Consider the following 10,460-nt stretch of genomic DNA (forward strand, 5'->3'; position numbering starts at 1 on the left):
CCCCTATAGGCAGCGCCAGCGGGCCTTTAAACAGCCAAAAGGGCACTCAAAAGTCATTCTGCACTTGCTCAGTCTATTGTTGAAATGCTTCTTGTTGCTGTCAAAGTGCCCCATGTATGGCTTCATAAGCCATGGCATTAAGGGATATGCAGAGTCTCCCAGGATCACAATAGGCATTTCAACTTTGCCTACCTTGATCTTCTGATCCGGGAAGAAAGTCCTGCTTGCAGCTTCCTGAACAGGCCAGTGTTCCGAAAGATGCCTGTGTCATGCACCTTTCCAGACCAGCATGTGTTAATGTCCGTGAAATGCCCACTGTGATCCACAAGCTCCTGGAGAACCATAGAGAAATACCCCTTGCGATTAATGTACTCAGTTGTTAGGTGGTCTGGTGCCAGAATTGAAATGTTTGTCATTTATAAGTCATAGAATCATAGAATCATAGAATATCAGGGTTGGAAGGGACCCCAGAAGGTCATCTAGTCCAACCCCCTGTTCAAAGCAGGACCAAGTCCCAGTTAAATCATCCCAGCCAGGGCTTTGTCAAGCCTGACCTTAAAAACCTCTAAGGAAGGAGATTCTACCACCTCCCTAGGTAACGCATTCCAGTGTTTCACCACCCTCTTAGTGAAAAAGTTTTTCCTAATATCCAATCTAAACCTCCCCCATTGCAACTTGAGACCATTACTCCTCGTTCTGTCATCTGCTACCATTGAGAACAGTCTAGAGCCATCCTCTTTGAAACCCCCTTTCAGGTAGTTGAAAGCAGCTATCAAATCCCCCCTCATTCTTCTCTTCTGCAGACTAAACAATCCCAGCTCCCTCAGCCTCTCCTCATAAGTCATGTGCTCTAGACCCCTAATCATTTTCGTTGCCCTTTGTTGTACTCTTTCCAATTTATCCACATCCTTCCTGTAGTGTGGGGCCCAAAACTGGACACAGTACTCCAGATGAGGCCTCACCAGTGTCGAATAGAGGGGAACGATCACGTCCCTCGATCTGCTCGCTATGCCCCTACTTATACATCCCAAAATGCCATTGGCCTTCTTGGCAACAAGGGCACACTGCTGACTCATATCCAGCTTCTCGTCCACTGTCACCCCTAGGTCCTTTTCCGCAGAACTGCTGCCGAGCCATTCGGTCCCTAGTCTGTAGCGGTGCATTGGATTCTTCCATCCTAAGTGCAGGACCCTGCACTTATCCTTATTGAACCTCATTAGATTTCTTTTGGCCCAATCCTCCAATTTGTCTAGGTCCTTCTGTATCCTATCCCTCCCCTCCAGCGTATCTACCACTCCTCCCAGTTTAGTATCATCCGCAAATTTGCTGAGAGTGCAATCCACACCATCCTCCAGATCATTTATGAAGATATTGAACAAAACGGGCCCCAGGACCGACCCCTGGGGCACTCCACTTGACACCGGCTGCCAACTAGACATGGAGCCATTGATCACTACCCGTTGAGCCCGACAATCTAGCCAGCTTTCTACCCACTTTATAGTGCATTCATCCAGCCCATACTTCCTTAACTTGCTGACAAGAATGCTGTGGGAGACCGTGTCAAAAGCTTTGCTAAAGTCAAGAAACAATACATCCACTGCTTTCCCTTCATCCACAGAACCAGTAATCTCATCATAAAAGGCGATTAGATTAGTCAGGCATGACCTTCCCTTGGTGAATCCATGCTGACTGTTCCTGATCACTTTCCTCTCCTCTAAGTGCTTCAGGATTGATTCTTTGAGGACCTGCTCCATGATTTTTCCAGGGACTGAGGTGAGGCTGACCGGCCTGTAGTTCCCAGGATCCTCCTTCTTCCCTTTTTTAAAGATGGGCACTACATTAGCCTTTTTCCAGTCATCCGGGACTTCCCCCGTTCGCCACGAGTTTTCAAAGATAATGGCCAAGGGCTCTGCAATCACAGCCGCCAATTCCTTCAGCACTCTCGGATGCAATTCGTCCGGCCCCATGGACTTGTGCACGTCCAGCTTTTCTAAATAGTCCCTAACCACCTCTATCTCTACAGAGGGCTGGCCATCTCTTCCCCATTTTGTGTTGCCCAGCACAGCAGTCTGGGAGCTGACCTTGTTAGTGAAAACAGAGGCAAAAAAAGCATTGAGTACATTAGCTTTTTCCACATCCTCTGTCACTAGCTTGCCTCCCTCATTCAGTAAGGGGCCCACACTTTCCTTGGCTTTCTTCTTGTTGCCAACATACCTGAAGAAACCCTTCTTGTTACTCTTGACATCTCTTGCTAGCTGCAGCTCCAGGTGCGATTTGGCCCTCCTGATATCTTTCCTACATGCCCGAGCAAGTCCTCTGCAGTTAGGGAAGCCCATTTGTGCAAAGCCATCCACAATGTCACACATGTTGCCCAGAGTCACGGTGTTTCGGAGCAGGATGAGATTAATGGCCCTGCACGCTTCCATCAACATGTGTCCAATGGTCAACTTTCCCACTCCAAACTTGTTAGAAACTGATTGGTAGCAGTCTGGAGCGGTCAGCTTCTACAGTGCAATTGCCACATGCTTCTCCAACAGCAGGGCAGCTCTCAATCTCATGTCCTTGCACCGCAGGTCTGGGGTGAGCTCATTACATAGTCCCATGAATGTGGCTTTCCTCATCTGAAAGGTCTGCAGCCACTGCTCGTCATCCCAAATGTGCATGACGATGTGATCCCACTACTCAGTGCTTGTTTCCCGAGCCCGACAGCGGTGTTCCACTGTGGTCAGCACCTCTGTGAATGCCACAAGCAATCTCGTGTCATAGCTACTATGTGAGATCAATGTTGAACTCCTCTTGCCTTTGTAGTTTAAGGAATAACTCCACTGCCACACGTGACATGTAGCATATTGGTCAACAGTGCGGGATCCATTGCTGCAGCATGAAGAGGCAGAATGTGCAGTACATCAACCATTGAAAGATGGCGCCAAATGCAGATGGAAGCACAGGGATTATTGGAATGCGAAACAATGCATCATGGGGCATTGGGACAGGACCCAGGATGCCCTGCGACCCCCTCTGCCTTCCCACAACTCTTAGCGGCAAAAGAGGAAGCGATGCTCAGTGGGATAGCTACCCAGAGTGCACCACTCTGAACACCTCTGCAAGTGCCACAAGTGTGAACACGCTATTGTGCAGGCTGCTGACAGCATGAACACACAATAGCGGTTTCCCATCAGCGCTCTCTGAGTGGTACTGTAACTCCAAGTGCTGTAACTCTGCCAGTGTAGACATAGCCTCAGAGAGACTGACTGCCAGGATCCCAGCACTGATCCCCTCTGGGGAATGAATCACAACATCGACAGGCTATGCAGCCTTCACTAGTCTCCCTGTACCTGAAAAGTCTGCTAGCCCAAAGTATTGGACCATCTATTGCATTACCTGGTTCCTAAACTGCAGCTACAGTTCCTACTCCAGGTGAATCCAAAGACCGAGAGGTGCAGAGATCCAACCCCTTACAATCTTAGAAACATTTTGTTCCTTTTTCTATTTTTTATCTCTGTTTCTTTTAAAGAACTTGGAGACCTCCCAGCTCTTCTATTAGATTGTGTGTGTGTGTGTGTACACCTCTGAAATCTAGAAAGGGAAGATGCTAGGAAGAATAGTTCCCAAAATTTTAATAGCCTTCAAACTCTGCCCTGTGAAATGACTGATTGCATGCTCCTCACCTATGGAAGGATTGCAAGGAATTGAGCTGTCAGATATATATTGTTCAGCGAGAGCTGTTTGAAATTCTTTTACTAATGTCTCTCTAAGGTCTGTATGTGTTTTGGGGTGTTAGGGCAAGGGAGAAATATTAGCTACAGAATAGTGAAATCTAAGGAGAAAACTACTTAGCTTTGAGGTTGTAGGCTAAATGTAAGCAGTAATTTGGTTTTGGTATTGAAATATTCATCTGACTAAATCTGGGTTGCACTGTCTGGGTAAAAATCTCTGCTTGGGGTTTTGGCATCACTAAATATGCACCTGCCTTCATGGATTGCTCTTTTAGGATTTGTAAGTGTTGACTTTCTGCTGTATTAATCTGATGGTTTGACTAAATCGATTACTTGATTCCAATATAATATCTTTGTTAACTCATTGATTTACTGCTTTGACCTGAACTTTATCACTGTATTGTTTAACCCTTAGCTAAGTGGAGTCTATAGTTATTTAGGCTTAGTGATGTGTGCTCTTGGATTTATTTGTTCATGTTAATAAAACATGTAACTGGGATATCGAGTCATTTCTTTCAATAAGTAACAGGAGCTGGAACTTTTATTTGTATGTTTCTCTTTAATTCAGTCTCCATTTTCTTCATTTCATTCCTCTTCTAAGTTAAGGAATGTGCCCTGTTGCTGCCCTATTCTGTGCCCATCCAGCAGGCATATAGAACAAACACCTCCTGGAGCAAGGATTGTAACACTGGACTGTAAATATAGACGCATGTTCTGAAGGTTTGCTGTCTTTCTCAAATCGTGGCATAAGGGTGATACCTACAGCTCCTTGTGATCATGCCTGGGAGGAAGGAGACACCTATGTGCATTGCCTTGGGAGGCAGGGGGATCTGGGAGACTGGGACACTGGACCCCAGGAGCAATCTACTCAGGGGCTATGCAGGAGAAAAGAGCTGGGCACTGCTTTCCTCACTTATTTCTCCTTATCCCCTTTTGGTCTCTCTCTCCTTTTTCCCTTTCTTCTCCCTCCCCCCACTTTCTGGCAGGGAGACTTGGTCACTTCCCTGCTCCTAGGGGTGCTCACTCTCCTGTAGTTGGATCGGCTTCTGCGAGTGCTAATAGGAGAGACAGCCCGGGTGTGCGTCAGTCCCTGCAGCAGCTCTGGGACACACAAGAGGCAAGAGGAGGAGCAGAGATGGGGCTGTTCCCACCTCAGAAAGTCCCTGGCCCAGTGCATGCAGCAGCTGCAGCCTGGGTTGGGCTTAAAGGGGCCAGAGCAGGGGGCTGGTAGGCAGGAAGCAGGAAAAACAAGGTAAAGAGACGTGTCGCAGATCCCGGAGGCGGGGCTCTGTACGGTACGAGACACTGCTGGTGCTACTGCCTCCAGTGTGAGCTGGGAGCCCGGGCTGAGCTCCGGGCTCCTGTTGTGGCCCCAGCAGGGCTGGTCCAGGGACAGACTTTCACTGGAGCACTTTCTGTGCCCATCTGAGGTGGGGACTTTCTCCAGCTGGACCCAGTTCCAGGCTCTGCCACCCCTGACTAGGAGCTGCAGACACCAGGGGCCAGAGAGACTCTGGGGCCAGCGCTGGGTGGGCAGGACAGAGACTCCACCAAAAGCTCCAGGGGCAGCAGGTCTCGCAGCCCCGGGGGATCTGCTCCCAGGCGGGGAATGTGCCTGGGTGGGGCCTGGACAGCGATGGAGCCACTGCCCGCACACTGCCTCAGGTGTAGTGTGAGAAACTGCCCTCTGTAGGAACTTGCTACTTAGGGTGCACTGAGCATGCGCAGTAACATCTGCTGATGTCACTTCCCTTCACCCTGCCCTTACTTGGAATCAGCTTCTGCAGACTGCTATTTACAGGGGTTTAAAGGGGGAAAATCAGAGGAGGGGGGTAACCAGAATCTGAGGAGGGGCGGAAATTGACTGGTCGGGGGGGAGTCAAGCAGGTGGAGGCAGGGTTAGGAGAGGGGCTGAGGAATAAAATCAGGGATCGGGGGGGGAAAGGAGCTGCAAGATGGCAACTGAGGATAAAACGCCCTTCTGCAACTAGGATTTTTGATTTCAAAAGGGCTGACTTAAAAATTAAGGAAATTAGTTAGGGAAGTGGATTGGACTGAAGAACTTATGGATCTAAAGGTAGAGGAGGCCTGGAATTACTTTAAATCAAAGCTGCAGAAGCTATCGGAAGCCTGTATTCCAAGAAAAGGGAAAAAAATCATAAGCAGGAGTTGTAGACCAAGCTGGATGAGCAAGCATCTCAGAGAGGTGATTAAGAAGAAGCAGAAAGCATACAGGGAGTGGAAGATAGGAGGGATCAGCAAGGAAAGCTACCTAATTGAGGTCAGAACATGTAGGGATAAAGTGAGACAGGCTAAAAGTCAAGTAGAGTTGGGCCTTGCAAAGGGAATTAAAACCAATAGTAAAAGGTTCTATAGCCATATAAATAAAGAAGAAAACTAAGAAAGAAGAAGTGGGGCCGCTAAACACTGAGGATGGAGTGGAGGTTAAAGATAATCTAGGCATGGCCCAATATCTAAACAAATACTTTGCCTCAGTCTTTAGTAAGGCTAAAGAGGATCTTAGGGATAATGGTAGCATGACAAATGGGAATGAGGATATGGAGGTAGATATTACCATATCTGAGGTAGAAGCAAAACTGAAACAGCTTAATGGGACTAAATCGGGGGGCCCAGATAATCTTCATCCAAGAATATTAAAGGAATTGGCAGCTGAAATTGCAAGCCCATTAGCAAGAATTTTTAATGAATCTGTAAACTCAGGAGTTGTACCATATGATTGGAGAATTGCTAATATAGTTCCTATTTTTAAGAAAGGAAAGAAAAGTGATCCAGGTAACTACAGTCCTGTTAGTTTGACATCTGTAGTATGTAAGGTCCTGAAAAAAATTTTGAAGGAGAAAGTAGTTAAGGACATTGAAGTCAATGGTAAATGGAACAAAATACAACATGGTTTTACAAAAGGTAGATCGTGCCAAACCAACCTGATCTCCTTCTTTGAGAAAGTAACAGGTTTTTTAGACGAAGGAAATGCAGTGGATCTAATTTACTTAGACTTCAGTAAGGTGTTTGATACTGTGCCACATGGGGAATTATTAGTTAAATTGGAAAAGATGGGGATCAATATGAACACTGAAAGGTGGATAAGGAATTGGTTAAAGGGGAGACTACAAAGGCTGGAGGGAGGTTACTAGTGGAGTTCCTCAGGGATCAGTTTTGGGACCAATCTTATTTAATCTTTTTATTACTGACCTCGGCACAAAAAGTGGGAGTGTGCTAATAAAGTTTGCGGATGATACAAAGCTGGGAGGTATTGCCAATTTAGAGAAGGACCGGGATATCATACAGGAGGATCTGGATGACCTTGTAAACTGGAGTAATAAGTAATAGGATGAAATTTAATAGTGAGAAGTGTAAGGTTATGCATATAGGGATTAATAACAAGAATTTTAGTTATAAACTGGGGACGCATCAATTAGAAGTAATGGAAGAGGAGAAGGACCTTGGAGTATTGGTTGATCATAGGATGACTATGAGCCGCCAATGTGATATGGCTGTGAAAAAAGCTAATGCGGTCTTGGGATGCACCAGGAAAGGTATTTCCAGTAGGGATAAGGAGGTTTTAGTACCATTATACAAGGCACTGGTGAGACCTCACCTAGAATACTGTGTGCAGTTCTGGTCTCCCATGTTTAAGAAGGATGAATTCAAACTGGAGCAGGTACAGAGAAGGGCTACTAGGATGATCCGAGGAATGGAAAACTTGTCTTATGAAAGGAGACTCAAGGAGCTTGGCTTGTTTAGCCTAACTAAAAGAAGGTTGAGGGGAGATATGATTGCTCTCTATAAATATATCAGAGGGATAAATACAGGAGAGGGAGAGGAATTATTTAAGCTCAGCACCAATGTGGACACAAGAACAAATGGATATAAACTGGCCACCAGGAAGTTTAGACTTGAAATTAGACAAAGGCTTCTAACCATCAGAGGAGTGAAGTTTTGGAATAGCCTTCCTAGGGAAGCAGTGGGGGCAAAAGATCTATCTGGCTTTAAGATTAAACTCGATAAATTTATGGAGGAGATGGTATGATGGGATAATGTGATTTTGGTAATTAATTGATCTTTAACTATTCATGGTAAATAGGCCTAATGGCCTATGATGGGATATTAGATGGGTGGGATCTGAATTACCCAGGAAAGAATTTTCTGTAGTATCTCTCTGGTGAATCTTGCCCATATGCTCAGGGTTTAGCTGATCACCATATTTGGGGTCGGGAAGGAATTTTCCTCCAGGGCAGATTGGCAGATACCCCACCATCCCAATAAAGGCTTGGACCTGCTTTTTGATTTGGGGAGTGGGCAATCTCTGATCGCCTCCACCTTGGCTGGTTCTGGTTTTAGGCTGCCGCTTCTCACCCGGTGGCCCAGGTAAGCTACTTTGGCCATCTGCACCTGGCACTTCTCAGCTTTTATGGTCAGCCCAGCCTCCTGGAGTCAGTCCAGCACTTGTCTAACTTCGGACACATGGTCCTCCCAGGTCAGGCTAAAGACACAGATGTTATCAACATACGCTACGGCAAAACTCTCAATCCCCCTCAGTGCTGATCCATCAGGTGCTGGAAGGTGGCCGGTGCTCCCTTGAGGCCGAAAGGCAGGGCCAGGAACTCATAGAGCCCCAAAGGGGTACTAAAGGCTGTTTTCAGACTGGCATTTGCATCCAGTGGCACTTGCCAGTAGCCCTTTGTAAGGTCTATGGTGGTAAGGTATCGGGCTCCTCCCAGCTTGTCTAGAAGCTCATTGGCCTGGGCATGGGGTAGGCATCAGACACGGTGATGGCATTAAGTTTCTGATAGTCCACACAGAACCGGATCGACCCATCTTTTTTGGGGACCAGCACCATCAGCGAGGCCCAAGGGCTGGCAGATGGCTGGATCACCCCCAAAACCAGCATGTCCCTGACTCTCTTTCCAGGTCCTGAGCAGTTTTCCCTATGACGCGGAAGGGGGAGCATCTTATCGGCGGGTGCGACCCTGTCTGCACCCGGTGGACAGTCAGATTAGTGAGTCCAGGCTGGCTGGAAAACAGCTGTCAGTACAAATGCAGCACCCCCCTGATCTCAGCTTGCTGGGCAGGGGTTAGCTGACCCGAGAGGGGAATTGTTTCCAGGGAGGAGCCAGCTCCTGTCTCAGGGAATAGATCTACTAACGGGTCGTCTCCCTTCTCCTCCCAATGTCCACACACGGCCAACACCACATTCCCCCTGGCATAATATGGCTTTATCATAACAACATAGTACACCTGGTGGCGGTGGGCCCAGTTGCACAGCTCCACCACATAGTTTACCTCATTTAGTTGCTTGACAACATTGAAAGGCCCCTCCCAGGCAGCCTGTAGTTTGTTTCTTCTCATGGGGATGAGAACCATCACCTGGCCTTTGGTGGCGTAGGCGCGGTCCCACACCGTGCGGTCATACCAGACCTTCTGCTTCCTCTGGGCTCTGGGCTTCCTTGGCCCTTCCTCTGGGTTTCCTTGGCCAAGCCCATGAGCTCAGCAAGTCTTTCTCGGAAGGTCAAGACATACTCCACCACTGATTCTCTATCGGGAGTGACCTTCGCCTCCCATTCATCTCTCATCAGGTCCAGGAGCCCTCTTATCCTTCTTCCATATAACAGTTCAAAAGGCAAAAACCTGGTAGACTCCTGGGGCACTTCTCTGTACGCGAACAGCAGGTGAGGTAAATACTTGTCCCAGTCCTGCGGGTGCTGGTTCATAAAGGTTTTCAGCATCATCTTTAGTGTCCCATTGTGAACCTCTCCACCAGCCCTTTGGACTGGGGGTGATACGCTGAGGCCCAGATGTGCCGGATGCCACGTTTCTCCCACAAGCACTGGAACAGGGCCGACATGAAGTTGGATCCTTGGTCTGTCAAGATTTCCTTGGAGAACCCCATTCGGCTGAAATGGTCAGCAGCACATCTGCCACTGTGTCTGCTTTGATAGAAGACAAGGCCACTGCCTCAGGGTAGCAAAATCTACCACCACCAGAACGTATTTCTTCCCCAATTGGGTCATCTTGCTGAGAGGCCCCACTATGTCCACGGCCACCTTCTGGAAAGGCTCCTCTATAATAAGCAAAGGTCTCAAAACCGCTTTCCCCTTGTCCCGCACCTTCCCCACCCTGTGACAGGGGTCACAGAATCGGCAATACTGTTAGACAGTGGTAGAGACTCCAGGCCAGTAAAAGTTCTGTAGTAGCCTCTGCCAGGTGCGCCGGATTCCCTGGTGTCCTGAGAGGGAGATGTCATGGGCCAGGTACAGTAGTTTGTAGTGATACTTCTGGGGGACCACCAGCTGCCTCTGGATCCCCCACACATCTTTAGAAACACAGACCTGTACAGAAAGCTGCAAGCAGGGACTTTCTTTCCAGACCAGAGGGTTACCATTGGGGGTGTGAAAATGCCAGTAGTGATCCTGGGAGACCCAGCCTAACCCTTGCTCTCGTGTCTCCTGAAGCCGGTCACTGGCCACCTTCACAGCAGCAAGGAGTGCCTGAACAACAGACTCAGTGGGTGTAGGATGACTGGTGAATGTGCCTGTGGCCATTTGAAAGGTCACTAGTGGTGTCTCCTCAGGAGGTTAGATCTCAGTGAGGACAATATTCCCATAGTCATAACTCTGCTGTATGCTTCATATCTATGAAGTAAAGGGGAATAAGTTTCCTTAAGGGTGGAGCATGGAAGTTGAACAGCTGCCAGCTGATTATGAGCAGCCAGATACCAGGGCTATA

At 47.9% G+C, this 10,460-nt stretch overlaps 3 protein-coding genes across 13 annotated transcripts in view; 1 reads left to right on the plus strand and 2 right to left on the minus strand.

Moving 5' to 3' along the window:
- The window catches only part of LOC119849376 (zinc finger protein 420-like), a 3,142,523-nt gene that overhangs the window by 3,019,436 nt on the left and 112,627 nt on the right, over window positions 1–10,460 (plus strand). The window lies entirely within an intron of this gene.
- LOC119849403 (zinc finger protein 501-like) overlaps window positions 1–10,460 on the minus strand; it is a 1,099,011-nt gene that overhangs the window by 864,345 nt on the left and 224,206 nt on the right. The gene's annotated exons all lie outside the window — the stretch shown is intronic.
- The window catches only part of LOC119849388 (zinc finger protein OZF-like), an 875,044-nt gene that overhangs the window by 349,997 nt on the left and 514,587 nt on the right, over window positions 1–10,460 (minus strand). The gene's annotated exons all lie outside the window — the stretch shown is intronic.

Source organism: Dermochelys coriacea, chromosome 28 (genome assembly GCF_009764565.3).
Source record: "Dermochelys coriacea isolate rDerCor1 chromosome 28, rDerCor1.pri.v4, whole genome shotgun sequence".
NCBI lineage: Eukaryota > Metazoa > Chordata > Testudines > Dermochelyidae > Dermochelys > Dermochelys coriacea.